At 49.1% G+C, this 18,702-nt stretch overlaps 1 protein-coding gene across 18 annotated transcripts in view; it reads left to right on the forward strand.

Moving 5' to 3' along the window:
• The window catches only part of LOC122534971 (zinc finger protein 853-like), a 63,447-nt gene that overhangs the window by 11,108 nt on the left and 33,637 nt on the right, over positions 1 to 18,702 (forward strand). The window lies entirely within an intron of this gene.

Consider the following 18,702-nt stretch of genomic DNA (forward strand, 5'->3'; position numbering starts at 1 on the left):
GCGACGAAGACGACGACGACGACGACCACGACGACCACGACCACCACGACGACCACGACGACGACGACGACGACGACGACGACGACGACGTAGACGAAAGACCAAGACGACCGGTGACAAGATTCTCCAAATCATCCTCTTCCTCCTCTTCTTTCTTTCGATACCATCGACATTTTGTTTTTCCTTTTTTTTTTTTTTACCATCGACAAATCGAGCAATCGACAAATCGGAGAGCAACCGAACGTCAACAACACCGAGAGAAAAAGAAAGAGAGAGAGAGAGAGAGAGAGAGAGAGAGATAAATCCGCAAAACTTGAAACTGACTCGCCAGAACCTAAGGATCATAGAGAGTGCAAGAGGTCTACAAGGAGGATGTCGGTCAGTTGGATCTGAATCGTTCAATGGTAGTGATCGAGAAGATTAAGAATACTCGAGACGCGAGGAAAAAGCACGCAAGATGAGTGACAACGTGCGCGACATTGACAGCTGACAGCGCGCGAGGAATTCCTCTTCGTCTCTCCCTGTAGCCGCTCTCTCGGTGTTATACGCGCGACGCTCCTTTTCTCGTCCTGTGTCTCTCCTCCTCGTCTTCTCCTCGGATCCCAGTGTCTCCGACGAGGTGTGTTGTTTCCTTTCTTGCTCGCTCCCTTCGTTCCACATCTTCTTCTTCTTCTTCTTCTTCTTCTCCTTCCTTCTCCTCCTCTTCTTCTTCTTCGCGTCATTCTCCTCCGCCCGTAACTTCGCCGCCCCCACCAGTAAGCAACCGCGCCGCGAAGTGCCGAACGATGAACTCGGGCAACAGTGTGCCATATTTTGTGATCTTTTTACCTAGCTCCTACCACCGCGTTTTAACTGTGATCCACCTACTCTAGAGAAACCGTGCACGAGAGGTAAGGAGACATATCTCTAATTCTAATCGCGGACCTACGTATTAGCCTAACGCGTAGTCGGACCTGAGGAGCACGTTCCTCCATGTTTCAGCGCGTGATTTCTTTTTTTTTTTTTTTTTCGGTGCATCGCCACCCTTCGTACAAACTCGACCAGTTCGAATATCTCGAAATGCTGACACTTGGAGGAAGTCCCCAATTCAACCCTGTTGCGATCGTTTTCTCTGATTCGTTTCGAAAACTTCAGATTCTCCAAAGAAACGTGCGTCGAAAATTGTCGGCGTGCTCGTTCGTAAACGAGCAGTTCTTAACAGTTTCGATACACGTTCGTTGGTGAAACGTGAAATTCTTGAAAGTAACAAGGAGAAAAGATTGCAACAGGGTTGTGACCAGAGATCAGTGGATGGCGGCGCGATCGTTCGATTGTTCACACTGCTGAGAATTCGACTCAAAAGAGGAGAGAGGAAGAAACCGCGAAAAGACGATCTCTCGCCGGCCATCCGCATGCGTCTCTCCGTTCTTTCCGAGAGCAAACAACCGATTCCGTCAGAGCCGTCCTTCCGCGGAATCGCGCACGCCGGCGCACGCATTCCAGAACGAGGACGACGCGCTCCTTCGAGCGCGAAACACCGCCAACTGGATCGACTCGAAGTCAACGTATCTCGCGGGAGAAAGATCCTTTCGTCGTCGTCCCCCAACACACACGGGAGAGAAACGTGTACGCTTCTGGCAGTGCGTTCCACGCTGCCGCTCTCTTCTCTCTTCTCTCTCTCTCTCTCTTTCCCTCTCTCTCTCTCTCTCTCTCTCTCTCTCTCTCTCTCTCTCTCTCTCTCTGTCTTTCTCGAAATCGAACGCGCACCACAGCTCCCGTTTCTCGCTTCTCGCCGGTGATACAAAGAAAGTATTCATCTATTCGGTCGGTGATTCGATGATAGTTGGCCTTTTCGCACTAGACCTCCGCACTAGGTCCTCTGTTTCCGAATACGCTTTGTCTATTTTCTCTCCGACGAGTTCGAAGCTCTCGTATTGCCACTCGTCCGAGTTCAGATCGATCTTCATTCGGATAAGAATGCTACATTATTTACGCGACAAGGAAATAATCGGGATGATTTCTTGAAACTCGGGAGCGACGATTTGTTTTTTGGGATGTAGCGATGACGTTGCGAGCCGAACCGCGACCTACTCCAACCAAGCGATCGAACCTCTTGTGCCGCAGAGATCCGACTCTTGTCAGAGTCGTTCGCGAGAAACGTGTCTCGAACGATTTCGTTCGCAGCATCGGCCGCTGGTTCTCGTTACGGCTGGCATTTTTCACCGCGCGAGGAAAGCGATTCTAAGATGGAGAAACACCGGCGTTCGCGCGTGGTAGAGAGAGAGAAAGAGGGGAAAGAGGAGACAGAGAGAGAGAAAGAGTGAAGCAAGGAGAAGGAAACAAAGTGCCGGGAGGAAGAGAGCAGATAAACGAGGAGAGAGATAGCGTATGCAGATCGCGGCGGAGCGTTCAAAGAAAAATACTTTTTATCCAAAGCAAAAACTCGACCCTTCGCTCGCGACGGCCGTGGGAAATTTCGTTGGCGACGCGCGAAAACGAGGGGGACCCGATTCGAGATCGCGCCCCGTTGACAAAAACACCCCAGATTTCCTTCGTAGCCGGCCGTGCTCGGAAATCTTCTCTTACCCGCGACCACGCGAGTCGATATCGCGATCGACGATCGATCCTCCTGCGACGAACGACGAACGTTTTCCCCGATCGACTTTGCGCAGTAGTTTGTGTTTCTTCTTTCTTTTTTTTTCTCTCTTCGTTTTTCTCTCTCTCTCTCTCTCTCCTTTTTTCGAGTTCAACGACTTAGTGACCACAAGGTGGGACACACACTCTCTGGGTTTGAGAAATGTCAAGAAATGCAGGCATCGTCTCTCGCAGAGCGAGAGGACGGCGGGAGGGAGAGAGAGGGAAGAGGGGGAGGAGGAGACGAATGCGAAATGGGAAAGAGACGGAAAGCCGAGTGCAGCAGAGGCTCGGGCAGATAGAAAAGGAGAAGAGAGAGAGAGAGAGAGAGAGAGAGAGAGAGAGAGAGAGAACCGCGGAGAGCCACCAGACGTGGCAACGGCGCAAATGCAGAATGCACGCTGACATAAAACATACATATATGCAGGATGCAACGAGCAGCATCCACCGGCAGCCTTCTCTTCTAGGAGTACTGTAAACGCTGCCACAACGTCGACGAGTCAGTCGACGCAACTTTACTCCGAGAAACGTCTACGAACTCCCTTCAAAACACAGTCGCTGCGCCGCCTTCCTCTCGATACACGTTTCTGCGGCGATCGATGTTTATCGCGACCGAAGTATACAGGATGTGTAACTGTAACGCGTGCATCGATGGATCGATCGTTGTTATTTTCCCGTCGCAGCCACTCCTCAGACGTTATTGTTGTTGTTGTTGTTGTTGTTGTTATTATTATTATCATTATTATTGTTCCTCGTCTTTCGTGAAAATTATCTAGAAACTCGCTTCGTTTCGCGAGACAACGCGAGCTCACTGATGGAAACCGCTCTCCTGCTTCGCAACGCGTAACACGTTAGACGCGATTCTAGTTTATTTACACGCGGCTCGTAACCACGTGTTACAGAACACACACCCTGTATAGCGCGCGCGGGCGCGCGCCGCGAGAAACGAGGTCGTTGACACGCGGAGTTTGCAGATTTTTCAACCGGCTGAACGATCTCCTTAGCACTACTTGGAGAGCGGCTCGATATTTTCGGCTTTGGAACCCCTTTCTTTTATCTCTCCGGCCGTGACTCCGCCTGAACGCACGAGGGACCGAACGAAGAAGAGAGGGAGACGAACGCATCTCGTGGCTGCTGAACCTGACCTCCGACAATACACGCCGGCGTCGGCGGCATTCCGTCCAAGCCTTCGCGCAACACTCGGCCTCTGTCTTTCTCTCTCTCTCTCTCTCTCTCTCTCTCTCTCTCTCTCTCTCCCGAGTCATCGCGTGTTTCATTATTAAAATAAATTAAACATCGCTGCGGACAGAGAGCGATCGTCGCGAGCCTTTCTTTCAATACTTGAAACGCTTCGAATTTTAAACGAGTCCGTTCCGCTGGACTACATATTCGGGTGAAAGAAAAAAGAAACGGAAAAAAGGGGAGAAAAAACGAGACACAACAACGAAACGGAACGAAATTTCATAAAAACTCGGCCCGACACACGGTCCGCTGCACGAGAGCCACGAAGGACATCAACTTCTTTGTGTCCTTCGGTCATGATTTGTACCGCTGTTACGCGAATGTTTCATGGTCGTCCGCAGTGTCGAGGATTCAGGCAATCGGTCGTACACTCGGTCAAGGTTGCGCGATTATCGGTACGTTAATACCTTGTTGATCCACTGGGCAAACGTTCTGGCGATACCGAGAGAGAGACAGAGAGAAAGAGCTCGCGCTTTTTATTGTTGACGGCCATTCTCGTCGTTCATTCCGACATTCCGAAAACACGTTTCGCCAACGGTGTATCGTAACAGACGCGACATCTCGCAAAATAGGAATTTCTTGAATTTGCGTCTTGTTTGCAAAAAATATTCACCCCTGATGCGACGCGCGTCGCGCTAAAGAGATAACGGAGCAAAACAAAGAGGCACCCGGAGGTGCAAAGAAGCTCGTTCGTGTTAAATACGCGGAGACAGCGGACGATGGCAGCGAACGAAAAGGCAGCGAGAACAGAAAGAAATTGTACTCCGCGAACTCTGGCAGTGGAACTGACCACGGACAAACCCGTTCATATTGTCTTACCTTCCCGCGGCCGCGACCGGGCGCAACGTGTCTGCGCGTCGGCGTGTCGACTGTTTGCATACGTACGATATGATAAAAAAGAAAAAAAAAACAGGAAAAAAGAAAGAGAGAGAAAAAAGAATACTCTGTGACGCGGGCACAAGGTTACTGCCACGAGACGGTGATACGCACTCCACCCCACCAAGGCTGTTGCCGCGATTTCTCGAGATTACCTCTACTTGCAGATACTGAAAGACGATTCTGACTGAACATAACGATAGAAAATATCTTCGAGACCGTGGCTCTTGAAAGAGTGGAAAATTTCCCGACGAATCGTGGGGGGAAAGTATTATATTTCGTGAAATGTCACAACAAACGTTCTGTCGTTTGTGTGATTTTATCGTTCTGTAATAATCGATATTTTCGACTTTAACAATATTCTTGAGCAAATTTTAGGTAAAAGTTAATCTTTGGGGAGGCATTTTTCCGTATGGAAACAATAGTTTTTCTGCTACAAAAATTTTGTACAGTTTCTTATAGCATTGGAACATTTTATTACTAACTCGACTATTGTACAATGGTCAAGAGGTAACAGAAATATTCAAACAGTCATAATCTATTATAAGCTATTTGCAATGCTCAAAATGGATGTTCACGTTCTGTAGTAATTATATTATAAATGTGACTATATCAGTAGAATTTCTCGTGTCGACGAAATTACAAAATGTTTCACGTAACACGAACAAAATATAAAAATTCTTCTACGCTGTGCGTTCGAACGTCTAAACAATTCGAAAATTTGTGCAAAGAGCCTCTGTGTCCAATGCTCCGAATAAAAAACAGAAGAAGAAGATACAAATGCGAAGAGAATAAATATTGTTCGAATACCCGAATCGTATGCAAATCCCAAGTGCTTCGACTCAATTAATATCGCTTGGCGCACTTACAAGCGGCTTGTTCGGACCCGCAGCCTCCGAGATTGTGGTTCTGCAACAGGCAGTCGGTGTAGCGCGATCTAAAGAGCGCAAAAAGAAAGGGAAGAGAACAGCGAGATGAAAGAGAAGCGAGAGAGAGAGAGAGAAAGAGAGCAAAAAAGACGGAGAGAATCTAGCGCGTAATCCGACACGTTCTTACATGGATGCAGCTGGATCTTAAATTCAATACACGCGTACTTTTTACCAGCGACGACCAGCGACGCGGCGTCGTTCGATTCTTCTGTTCGATAATTACTCCTTGGCGACGTAACGTTGATCGATCGCCAATCATCCGGCCCGATTAAGATAACTGCTCGGCCTAGAGAACGACCGATCCGAGGAGTCAATGGGGGAACCGTTAGTTGAGAAAGGATCTTGCCCGCTTCGAGTCTCATGCAAAACTAGATGACGCGATCCCGAGTGTGCATCCTCGACCACTGCACGCCACAGCCGATCCTGTCCTCGCTTATAATTCGCAAGAATGCGGAAACATTGACCGAGTATCTTCTTCGAGTTCCGTGTAAAACACGTCCCCTCTCTCTCTCTCTCTCTCTCTCTCTCTCTCTCTCTCTCTTTCTCTTTCTACGTGCGAATATTAATAGAAACCGAAGCGACAGAACCGAACGAACAAGCACGACGATCGAACGCGCGTATCATCGACTCGTCAGGTCTTCCCGCTAATTCCAGTCGTCGGTAACCGTAAACCTCGTCGACGAATTACGGAAAATCGAGGATCGGACTTTCAAGTCAAGGCGAGAATTTCGGTGCTCGCGAGCCCCCCGTGTCGTGCAAACGGGCGAAAGTTTGAAACTCCGGGCCGAAAGAACGTGATCGATTGTGAACGTGGTGAGTGTGTTTTCCAGGGATATTTCTCCAACACACGTACACATCCTCCACTGACATCGAGTTAATTGAATATTACGGGGCGGAATGATTAACGATGTATTTGGCAGATGACGAGAAAGTTCCCTGACAAAAGGTTCATCGGGATATCATCGTAGTCCCATTGTACATTATTGCCATCTTCTTTCCACCGACGCGACTATGCGTTACTTTTCACGCTTCCCGTGTACCCACTTTCTGTGTGCTCACACGTTACACACGCGTATGTGCAACGCGTTACTGATAAAGAAGTAAAGTCTACTGAAATCCGGCACGACAGACTCTCGTGTAGAAATTTACATATCTCAGACTCGCTCGTAGACGAGATACTCTCTCTCTCTCTCTCTCTCTCTCTCTCTCTCTCTCTCTCTCTCTCTCTCTCTCTTTCTTTCTCGGATAATTTCTGAGATTATCGAGCCGAGTTGCGGTATTCTTCGTCCGGGTACAGAATGTACACCGGCTTGTTTAATACCGTGTTCGATGCGTGTCTCCGAAAAACAAACGGCCATAAATAAGGCGGCAGAATTTCCACGTGGATTTGCTAATAAACATACCACCCATCGAGATGCCCGGTATATTTGTATGCAAATCGATTGTAATGCGAGGGAAGGAGCGGGGCGGTGGTAGAAGCGGGATAAAGAGTAGCGGAGTGTAAATGCACGGCTGCCGACGTCGGTTGTACGCAACACGTACACGTATACATGTACGTATACATATTTATACGCGTGCAGAGTGTAAAGCACGGAACGCGTGCACGTTGAACACGCATGCGCGCGCGAGAGTGCATGCGTGCACGCACGATGACTCAGAAACGAGTCCACGCGACAATGGAGGCAGTAGTAGTAGTAGTAATAGCAGTAGTAATAGTAGTAGTAGTAGCGGTGGACGATGATGATGATGAAGAAGAAGAAGACGATGATGATGATGAGGAGGAGGAGGAGTAGGATGATGACGACGATGACGAGGAAAAAGAGTAGCAAGAAGAAACGAAGAAATCACGATCGTTTCTTTCGACCTACTGTTTCGCGTGATCGATGGCTGTGTCGATTCGGCTTGTTCCACTGCGACGCCAAACGGTCTGGCGCGGCGACACTCGCGCGTTACGCCAATCTTTCGAACTTTTGCTCCGTCTTTTACCCTGTGGAACGGTGTACCGCCAATCTGCTGTCTGAGAAACCGCGCTCCGAAACGCGACGAGGGAGGACCTGACTCTAAAATCCTCCGACGAGGACCCGACGTCGTGAAAAAGACAAAAACGTTTCGCTCTTGACGAAGACCGCAATCTACATCGGATTGCGGGGAAAAATTGGGACGTGATTTTTTTCCAGATAGTAAAGGCCAGGCCGGCGAACTATGATAAACAAATGAGACTTGGCAACGCGGCTCGCAACGCGACTGCAGCAGCCAAGGCCTGTCAGACTTTTCTCTCTCTTTGGTCCTCTCGCTTTTTCTCTTTTTCCGTCTTGTTCTCGCGACTACGAAGAACTCCGTCTTCGTCGGTCGGTATCCGACCGTCTTTCTCTCATTCTACCCGGGATCTCCGTCTTTCTTTCTTTCTTTCTCTCTGCCGATGCCAGGATTTCCCTCTCCGCGGGTCCCGTTCTCGCCTTCTTGTTCATTGCCTCTCCCCTCCTCCACGCGGCATAGCGTGGTTCGCAGCCACGAGAAAGAGGAGGCTACGCCACTGTGGTGGGGCAAAAGGTGGAGGAGGAGAAAGAGGAAGAGGCACACAGAGACTCTTATTTGCTTCTTTCGTTATTCCTCTTATTTTCTTGCCCGCCTTCAGCAGCGGCACCTTCTTCTTTCATTGCTCTGCTTCTTCTTCTTCTTGAACCGAGCGCCGAAGCCACGCAACTTAAGTTCCGTGGCTGCTCTTCAGCCCCTCGCGAGCGCGCCGTGCCCGACGCGCCACGCCGCGCCACGCCGCGCCACGCTGCTTTATTTTTATTGCCATCTTCTCTCCCCCTTGGCCAAGTAACTACTCTCGCCTCTTCGCCTCATCTTTCCGCTCTTTCCCTCTCTAAAACCGCGCGCTTCTTCTTCCTTCCTTTCTTTCTTTCTTTCTTCCTTCCTTCTTCTTCTTTTTTTTTTTTCCTCTTTTCTCCCGCCTCCTCTTTCTTTTTTCCTTATCTCCCTCCCGCGTGCCGCGGTTGTCTGTGGTCAGTACTTTCAAAAGAGGGATGGCGACGAGAACACGCTCTCGCGCCTCGGCCTTCGCCGGATTGTTTCTTCTTTTTTCCATGCCTCCTTCTTTCCTTGCCTTCGTTTTTTCGCCGCTTTATTTACCCGCCGGACAATCCCACGCGCGAGCGCGCGAGGACGTTCAAACACGAAAATAATCAAGGCAGGTGCCGCGCTCGACTCTCGGCCGAGCCGTGCAAAAATGCAAAGAAGGATAAACAACTCGGGAGAGACGACTGAAAGAAATCACGGACGGAAGTCTTGTTATCTTCCTCTGTACGCCGACGACCGTGACTCAACTTACGGCACACTACCACTTTTCTCTCTCTCTCTCTCTCTCTCTCTCTCTCTCCCTCTCTCGTCGAATTTAGAAAATCCATGGTCATAGAATTGTCATTGGATATCGGATAATGGAAATCCCTTGGCAAAGTCTTTCAACTTTTCCCCGGTTGGGGAAAAACTGAAACGCCGGAGATAGAAGACAAAGAGTAAACGAAAGTTGGCGTTATTTTTGCCCGACCTTTAATACCTCGGTCAACTCGCTGCAGCCGGCGGACTTTGAATGCGATATCTCGATTGTCCTGCATCGTGCTCGATATCGTTCGATACACTTTCTCCGTAGCCGCGAGATGCAACAACAACACGAGCGCTCGTTCTGGCCGATCGTCGCACTTCTTTGCATTTTCTACATACTTCCTCCATTTCTCCTCCCCTTCTCTCTCTCTCTCTCTGTCTCTCTCTCTCTCTCTCTGTCTCTCTCTCTCTCTCTCCGTCTCTCTGCCCCGCGCGCGCGTGTCGTCATAAAAATGTCTGTTGCGTTTCGGAAACCGCGCTCCGATCAAATGTAGCGCGTGATGTTATTTTCGAAGCCCGTATTTCATACTTCTCCCTTTTCCCCGTGAAACTCGAACCTGTCCGGACAGAAAAGAGGTCTTGGGAGGCGCGCAGTTAATCCGATTGGAAAGTTTTCGTTGAGACGCGCGCGGAATCCATCGAGTTTCGATGAAAATCAGCCTGGTATTTTTTCCTTCTTTTTTTTTTTCCATCGAGCGAGAGAGGAGGAGGAGGAGGAGGAGGAGGAGTAGGAGTGAAAATCAAACCAGATAAAAGACGAGGAAATCGTCCGGTTCGATCTTCCGTTCTCGTTCGAGTTTCACCAACGACGAATGCATGTATGCCTGTGCGTGAATGTCTTATCATGACGTCATTGATAAAGCGGCCATGATGGATAGGCAAAGTCTGCTCACAAAGAGACCCCGCCCTATTTTTTCTTCCCTGCCTCTAGCCGGACGCACTTTTAGCGCGCGATTAAACTATGGCACTAACCTTCGCCGCGGCTCCACGCCCAAAATAATTTGTACGAGCCACTCTCGGCGAAAGATGGCGAGCGACTCGAACAAGCGTACCAGAATCGAGGCAGCCCGAACGAAAGATCGAATCGCCGGCCCCGTAATTTTTCGTACCGTCTTATTTTCGTACGCTCGCCACGAAATCGCCGAGAAATTACGTAAGGGGTTGCAACCGTGGACATCAGCCGCGTCGTCGGGACGATCAAGGAGAAACGGAGAAGCGCAGCACGCCGAGAAAAGAAACGATTCCTCGAATAAAACGATGATATTTCATCATTCCTCGCGAAACCTTTTACGTCTGGCCTGACTAAATTACGAACAAACCGTTGGAATCGCGCCAAGTGCAAAAGTCCTCCGGAATCACCTCCGTCTACGAGAAAGAATGATTATTGAATTAACGAGGAGAGGGTGCCCCCGTTCCCGCGATTCACGTCACGCGAAAATCCATTGAATTCCACGTGTAATCTCTCTATATCCCGATAACTCAAATTACTCACGCGCTATCAATTTTCAGTGATAATTCTTTCTTTTTCTTTTTCTGTTTGCTCTTTTTTTTTTTCCTTTTCTTTTTCCTCCTACTTTTTCCGCAACTGGTCTATCTTTTCGGTTATCTGTTACACAATGGCGCTTCGTTACGTCGCGTCGGTCGCTCGAGTAGCGGTCGCGACAGCGCGTAGACTCGGCGCGGGCAGCTCTCCCCGAAGGGAGAGAATTCGACGCGTCGTCTCCGAGCAAGTGGAAAAAACCGCGAGTGATCGCGGAGGATGACGATCGGTTCGATTCGGTTCGGGACCGTGGCAGACGTACGTACGTACTTCCTGATCGGCGTAACGGCGGGCTTTCCGTCGTCTCTGGTACCCTGGCTAGACCAGAATCCGCTCTTCTCTCTCTCTCTTTCTCTCTCTCTTTCTACTTGCTGCCGGTGGAGGCGAGGGTGGAGGAAGAGAAGCAGCAACGAATGTTGCAGCGGTGGCAATAGTAACCGAGCATAGCCACGACGATGAGGAGTAGTGGAGGAACAGACACACATAGGAGGAGAAGGAGAGAAAGGGGAACGGCGGAGGACGCGTATGACGAGAGAAGAAGTAGGGGAGCGAGCGAGGGAGGTTGTGAAAGAGAGATAGAACCGGGCACGATTGGCCCCTTCCGCCGTGTCAGCCGTGCCGATTGGCTCGCGTTCCCCGGAATCGTGTTATTTCAATCGATATCTCTTCGAGTAGCCGGCGATTTTTCGTCGCCGCGCGTTATCAGCGCCTTTCCACCTTTTTTCTTCCCCCGTTTAGCACACGCACAGCCGCCAGAGACCAAGAAATCGCTCTGTCCCCCCCTTCGACCGGCTTAGTTCGCGAGAGACGCCACACGCTGGCGTACAGCGCTGCGTCCGCGCTTTTCTCCGTACGGACGCGCCAGCTACCCCCGTGAATTAAAAAAAGAAAGGAAAAGGGAAAAAAACGTGGGGAAAGGAAGAGTAGTACGAAAGGGGAAGAAACCACGAGGATATCGGAATCGCGCGTGTCGGTGTAGAGTGATTAGTTCCTTCAGTGTAACGACACGCCGTGAGACGCGCGCTACTCGGTTATCCTTCGTACCGCGACGATTCCCTCCTTCTCTTTGCTCAATTCTAGCCAGCCGGTTCCCTTCGTCGTTTGACTTCGCTTAATTTCAAGGGGGGAGTTATCGTGGCAACACAGTGATTCAAGGCAAAAGCGTTCACGCATATTACAACTGTGAAAACAGTGCGTTAGTTCTAATCACCGTGTGTGTTCGTTTAAGTAACTCGTGAGTAAGAACGTAAGGGCCCGATCGTGCCGTAGGAGACGAAATCACGCCAAAGATGTACCTGCAATTAGCATCGAACGATCGTCGCCGTTCCGTCCGTCCCAAACGTCGTTTCGTCGTCGTGTCGTCGGAAAAAAAGAGGACTTTGTACTTGGTTGCGTTCTTGGCCTCGTAATTTACGCAGCGCTTAATTCGTTCTCGCGCTTCGATCGCGCAAGAAAGTGAGAAAAGGAAGGGTGAATTGGGCGCGCGTTACCCTCATGGATGAGGGCCGTTGAAAATCAAACCGGATTAGAAAGAAATCGCTCGGTCCTTCCGGTTGGTCGTAGAGCCGCTCGAAAGAGGCGCGTTTCTCGTTTGGAAAGTACGCGCGCTACTCAAAAACTAAGCACGTGAAAGTGGAACGATACTGTTCTCACACGGCAGGATACTAGTCGTCGTCGGACAAAAGAAGAATCACGCCCTCGCAGCGCGTACATGTGCTTCGTCGAGTGTCGCATTCTCACGCAACGGTTTCTCCATGTTGGTTGCGCAAATATCGAACGAGACTTTTCACCGTCCACAGACGATCGTTCAATATGATAGCCAAGCAGATTCGATGGACTTATGATAAGAGTAAAAGCCTGAACAGCTGAACAGGGGACTGGTTAGAAAACCAAAAAAAGGAAACGAGGGAAAAAGAGAAACGGAAGGTCGAGAGAAGAAAGCGAGAATCCAAAGAGAATCGAAAGAAACACGGTGGGCGGCTATGTAGATAAACATCTTGCGGACGAAGGACTGGTACGGAATCAAGCGTGTCGCCAATGCGACCTGGAATAAGGGTAGCCATGTCGGTATCAGAGTCTTTCGTATCACCGTGCGTGGAGGGCGGGAGGGACTCTTCAGGTCGCGTGCTCGAGATTCTTCCCTGAAGATGTATGGCACCAATGAAAGCCACGGGCCGAACCACGGGCCTTGGACACCGCCTCCTGCGCCCCAACCGCTCCCGCCGCAAGCCCAGCATCAAAACCATCCCCGACCTCACCCCCACAATCATCCGAGCCACCCGCCGTACGTACCGCCGCCGTATCAGCATCCTCATCACCACTTGCCGCACGAGGTAATTATTGACGATATTCCAGGCTGCTTCGACCGGCTATCATCTTCCCATACAACTCCAAGAATCTTTCGAAACTCTCGCTAGTCCGAGCCGATGCAACCGTTCGCCGCCTCCCCATCCTCCCCTCGCCTCCTCCTTCGTCGCACTAAACGCGCTTAACGCGTTTCGCTCGTTTTTGCCCGAGTTTACGAGCAAATATTACGTATTATGTCACGTATCAAACGAACGAATTTTCCGTAAATCCGTGGTAATGAGAGAGAGAAAGAGACGAACAAGGATGATTTCGTTTCGCGGAACGAAACGCTTCTTCTTTCACGCTAATGAGTATCATAAATGAAACGATTCATCGGGAAACCTCTGACCTTTTTTATCTAAACGCCTCTCGTCGGCGAATTGCCTATCGATCTCTTCTAATCTAGCAAGCCGCGGAATTAGAAGCCGCTTGATGGTAGAACTCGGCTGTTCAACTGTTTAAGGATCTTACAGAGCGAGTAGAGAAAGTGACCGGAGGTTGAAGTATGTAAAGCCGTCTGTCGTTGCCCTCTTATTGGGCTAATCGAGCACCGTTTGATCGAGGATTAGAGATTGTTACTCCGTGGCTACACGCGGCAAGGCGCACGCGTGATTAATATCGTAAGGGAAACGTACAACGATGACTTTAACTGCCTATGGCACAAGTTCGCTTCCCACCACACCACGAGCATCGGCGTACAATCACGGCTATAGAGCGTACACCGGCAGACCCAACTATAGAAGATTATTATAACCGTTTTGCCGGTGTAGGTTACCTATACATGCCATTTTGACACCAACTTGGGTGTAACTGTCCGGTAACGCGCCTAAACGGGTTTCCCTCGGTCTCTTGCCGGTGGTTGCTACTTTGTGGCTTTATTTTCATCAGGAAATTCTCCATCTTTAATTGGTCACCGGTGGTTCGCGTGTATATCCACCGGCGAACACATCGAGGAGATTAGTTTCTCGATTATTGCGACGTCGCGAATGACAAAGCGAACTCACTCGCGTCGTTGACGAGACACTTTCCCGGCTCTCTCTCTCTCTCTCTCTCTCTCTCTCTCTCTTCCTCTCTTTCCGCGATATTATCGAGAAAACAATTTACCGACACCTCTTCGTCGCTTGTCACGTCCTTTCATTCGTCCTACGATAGATTTCTTGCGAAATCTTTCCAAGGCGGCTTGTATTCGGTGCCAAACCTAGGCCGCCCGCCTCTCCCTCCCCCCCTCGTTTTCTCTCTAACCGCAAAGGCTGCAAACCGCGTATTCGAAGGCAAACGTAGAATTTCCTCAAGGCCTTCCGTACCTCTCACAATCACTCCATCGCAAAAAAAAGTCCCTCGGAACTCGCAAAAGCCTCGATCGAGTCTCCCCCCGGACTCCAAATTCGCAACTATTACGCGCTGTTTCTTTCGTCAGCTGTCCGATCGAATCAGAGTATCATTTTCGCGAACCTATTAATCAGAGGAGCGTAAAAGATGCTCAGGATCGGGATCACGGCGAGGATCTGCAGGATCGACAGGTTGAGCCATAGCCGGAAGCACAGCCGAACACCAGGTAGCGCGGATCACGGTGCCGCGATTCGGATAGATTAAAACCAATGATTACGGATGCAAGAAGGAGAAAAAGAGAGAAAGAGAGAGAGAGAGAGAGATAGAAAGAGAGGGAAAGAAAGAGGCGGAGAAGGTCCACCTTTTCCTTTATATTACGGCACTATTCGCGGCCGCAGTTTAGACAGATAGGTGGGTAGGTAGGAGAATGAGTCAGGCAACGCTAGGTAGGTTAGATTGGACGTTGTCTCTCCGCGTAGACACACACGTACGTACCTACGTACGTATATGTACACGTGTGAATACGGCGTGCACACATACGTACACACGCGCGCGCGCGTAGAGATGGAAAGGTGCGCGCGAACGCCCGAGCCGCACGTACAGAGAGGCACACATACCTTCGAGTTAATAGCACATGCGAAGTGCTAGATGGCCGGCGTGCGTGGGTGGACGGAACACGTTACGTACGTATGTGTGCCATGGAGAAAAGGCATATGGTCAGCAGGTGAGACCTTTGCTTTGTGTTCCAAGTGTATAAAGTAGCCTACTTCCAGTGACCAATGTTATTCCGTCGTAATTTACTGCGCCAAGGGAGAGAGAGACAAAGGGTCTCGCGTCTCTCCAGATCCTACGGATCCCTTTCGAAAAAAACGCGCACAAACTTCTCTCCCACGCTTTCTCCGCGCTCGGAGAAAAAGAAACGCCCGATTACGAACGATCCAGTTTTTCGAATCAGGAGGGGGATTCTGCAGGTTTTTGCGTAGACAGAGGGTCTATAGAAATTCGCAACGACGTATGATTGTAGGGGATGCACGCGTGTTCTGACACGTGTGAACTGTCGTGTCAAGACCTAGCGAAGATCGCGCTCCGTTTCCGTTAATTTCTTGACTCGTGTGTTACCTGCTGGAGGCAGCATCGAATATTTTAATATAAAATAAACGAGAGGGGAATAAATTCGACGGATTCGGTGAATGAGCGACGAATCTACGAGCGAATGATATTGTTAGTTCAATTTCATTGAAGCCAGTCAGAGCTAACGTTGTTAATGGATCGTAGAATTTTACGTAAATTTATAACTGAAGAAATGAAAATTCGATAGAAAATTGTTCCACCGAACGAAAGGCATCTTGAATATTTTAACGGAAGCACTTTGGATACTTTATACGCATTTGCCTTTGCCTTTCATCAATGTATTTTGAACGTTCGAGACATACAATAAATTCCGAGATTAAGCGCAAAAATAATTTTGACGTGTAATATCACTGGAATTTTGTAACTGCTCTCGAAACGAAAGACAATAGATCTGTGATCTTCGTACAAACTCTTGCGTGAAGTATGTGGAATTTGATGTTCAAGACGTTCGGTTCCATTGGTTGGAACACGCGTCTACATCGTAACCGCGAGTCTTGGGAATAAAGAATAAAGAAGAACAAAGGCAGAGGGGTGAAGATCGAGATGAGGGATGCCTTTTAGGAAATACAGTGGGTGTCGCTTGATATATTTTTCCATTATTAAGGACATTAAGCCGGCGGCCCGCAGGCAAGCAACTCCTTCCGTTTTCTTGCTTCCTCTTTTCGTTTCTGCTCGCAGACCTGGCCGTTTCTTTCTCGCGATCTTCTCCTTTTTTTCTTCCCCTTTCCTGCCCTGCGACGGCGACGACGATAAATCAGAAAAAAAGATTCAAACCGGCGCGGCGGTATGGCCAGGCGTCGGAGCGTAATTTTCCGTCTGCCTTCGTAGATAAAAATGTGATTAATGAACATGTGGTCTTCGGGTTCGAGAAAAACCCGGGCAACCTTTTGGGGTACGATGTCATCGAGCTTAATTAGCATCTGTTCGAAAATTACTGACTGACGCTTGGGAAAGAATAATAATATTCGACCTAGCGATCGTGTACGGCGGCGACGACTTCGTAAAAATCTCGCCGGTCCACTTGAGACGGTCGTTAAAAATTCGTAACTCGACTTTGCTCCCGTCGAATCTCGTTTCTCTCACCCTCTTGACAACCCTTGGCCACGGTTAATCGGCGCGAAAAATGTCCTCGCGTCGTAGATTTCACCCCTTTCGCTTTCTTTCCGCTTTCGACGCGCGGTAGACGAAAAAGGGAGATCAACACACAGCGAAAGGAGAACGGGAAATCTGTTCCGATTGTATTATTAACGACCAACGCGAGCAATTTTTATTCAAAATCTCGGCGAGGAACGCGACTCGAATTGATTTGTCTCCGGGGAAGAAAGAAAGTGTCCGGAAGGGTGGGGGAAAAAAAACGAGGAACAAAATCGAGTTGCAGCCTCTCCCACTCTCACGGGGATTAAGAATCAGGGATGCCCAGTGTCGAAGGTCACCCGTCAAATATCCAACGTCGTGTCTCCCCGGAAAGAAAGGGTTGAAAGTCGTAGAAACTTGAGAACCCTTGGTGACAATTTCAATTCTCCTCTCCCCCTCCCCTCCCACCTTTTTCTCTGTCTCTCTCCACCCCGTGGCCGTCGTCGTCGTCGTCGTCGTCGTCGCCAAACCGCCTCTTCTCTTTGTCGCGCGGCAAGGGTGCGCCTAAGATTCTTAAAACTTCTCGCGCGATTTTTCGATTTTAATTACAGTTTTAACATATTTTAATAAAATCCTTCGAAGCCCGGTTCCCTTCCAATTCCGGTTTCTTTGCTCGCGTCGCCGAGAGAGAGAGAGAGAGAGAGAGAGAGAGAGAGAGAAAAGAAACGGCAGTACCTTCTTTAATTTCGGCAACTTCTCCAACAGACATTCTCTCTTTCGCTCTCTTCTTTCTCCTTCTCTCTCTCTCTCTCTCTCTCTCTCTCTTCGATATTCTCTTCCGACTTTTGCCGCGAACTGTACGCCCGTTTTAACGTTAACCCTTTCGTTCGTTCACCTACACCCACACCGGCTACGAGAGCAACACCTGTTCCCTCAACGAAAACCCGAAATCAAGCGTTCCACCCGCTTGTATTCGGGCCCTTCCAGCAGTTTCACGTTCCTGTTCATCGCGTTGAGGAACGGCAGAAGTGCTCCGGCCGAGTGCGCAACTTGCGCTTCTTGTGCCTTACACGACGCAACGTACACGCGGCTGTAAATCGAAAAACATCGATCGGATGGTTGCTTTCGAAAACCACGGCGATGGTCGTTGACCCCTTTCTCTCTCTATCTCTCTCTCCCTCTTTCTCTCTCTCTCTCTCTCTCTCTCTCTCTGTAGCCAGCTGTTACGCACTTCCTATTAATTCGTGGAGAACCTACGTATCGAACTCCGATACGAGAAAATCGTTAGATATTTCGTCACGCTCGTCCAGTTTGACACTGCGTTCGTTTATTTCCATTAATGAATTTAATAAATTAAACGAGACAACGAATGGGACGTTACGTACGTTGAATGTTGCAACAACGAAAGTCAACTGCGTTCGTATTGTCGTAACGTAGAAATTTTTGATGAATTTTGAATGGAGATCCGATCGAACGCGCGTCAAGTGCAACGTTTCGGCAAAGTATATCCGTCGTAAAACGTGAAAAGTACCGATGAATCGATTCCGCCGCATTCGCGACGAAACGATACAGATATCAACGACGACGACATTGAACACACACTGCCGCGAGTACGCCGACTAAAACGCGGCGACAACGTTTGATTAACGAATCACGTGAAATTTTAAGCACAGGAATCGTAGGGAATAAACAGCGACCTGACAATTAGCATCGGTCAGCAAGCCGAACACGGTGAACAGGCAACCGCCAGTTCGTCGATGAATAATCGAAAACGTAAACGTTAACGCGATACACGTTAGTCTATAACACGCTCGCCAGTTTCTGGCTCTCGTCATCCTATTATTGCATAAGGAAATCATGAGGATCGCTCGAATCGTCCACGAACAACGAAACGAGGCGAGGCTCGATCGTTCTCCTTCGTTTTTCTACGAGAACGCAGGAGGAAGAAGCTGCACTGTAGAAGCACGTTTGAAAAAGATACACGGTGAATCTTGGTTCATCGATTTCCGATTGAACACGGGAGTAGCTCTCTTATTTCTTTTTTTTTTTTTTATCTCTTTTTTACTCGCACACAGGACGAAAGAAATATCACGAATGCTACTCCATTCTAGATTGTAAGTAGGAATAAATAGAATCTACTCTTCCACTATATCCAAGTCAAAATTTCGAATAATTGTTTCGGTTTCCTCTTGAAACAAATACCTAAAGATGTTTAAAGAAACGTACCGGGAAAGTCCT

The sequence above is a fragment of the Frieseomelitta varia genome, unplaced genomic scaffold (assembly GCF_011392965.1).
Source record: "Frieseomelitta varia isolate USP_RPSP 00005682 unplaced genomic scaffold, Fvar_1.2 scaffold_653, whole genome shotgun sequence".
NCBI classification, from domain to species: domain Eukaryota; kingdom Metazoa; phylum Arthropoda; class Insecta; order Hymenoptera; family Apidae; genus Frieseomelitta; species Frieseomelitta varia.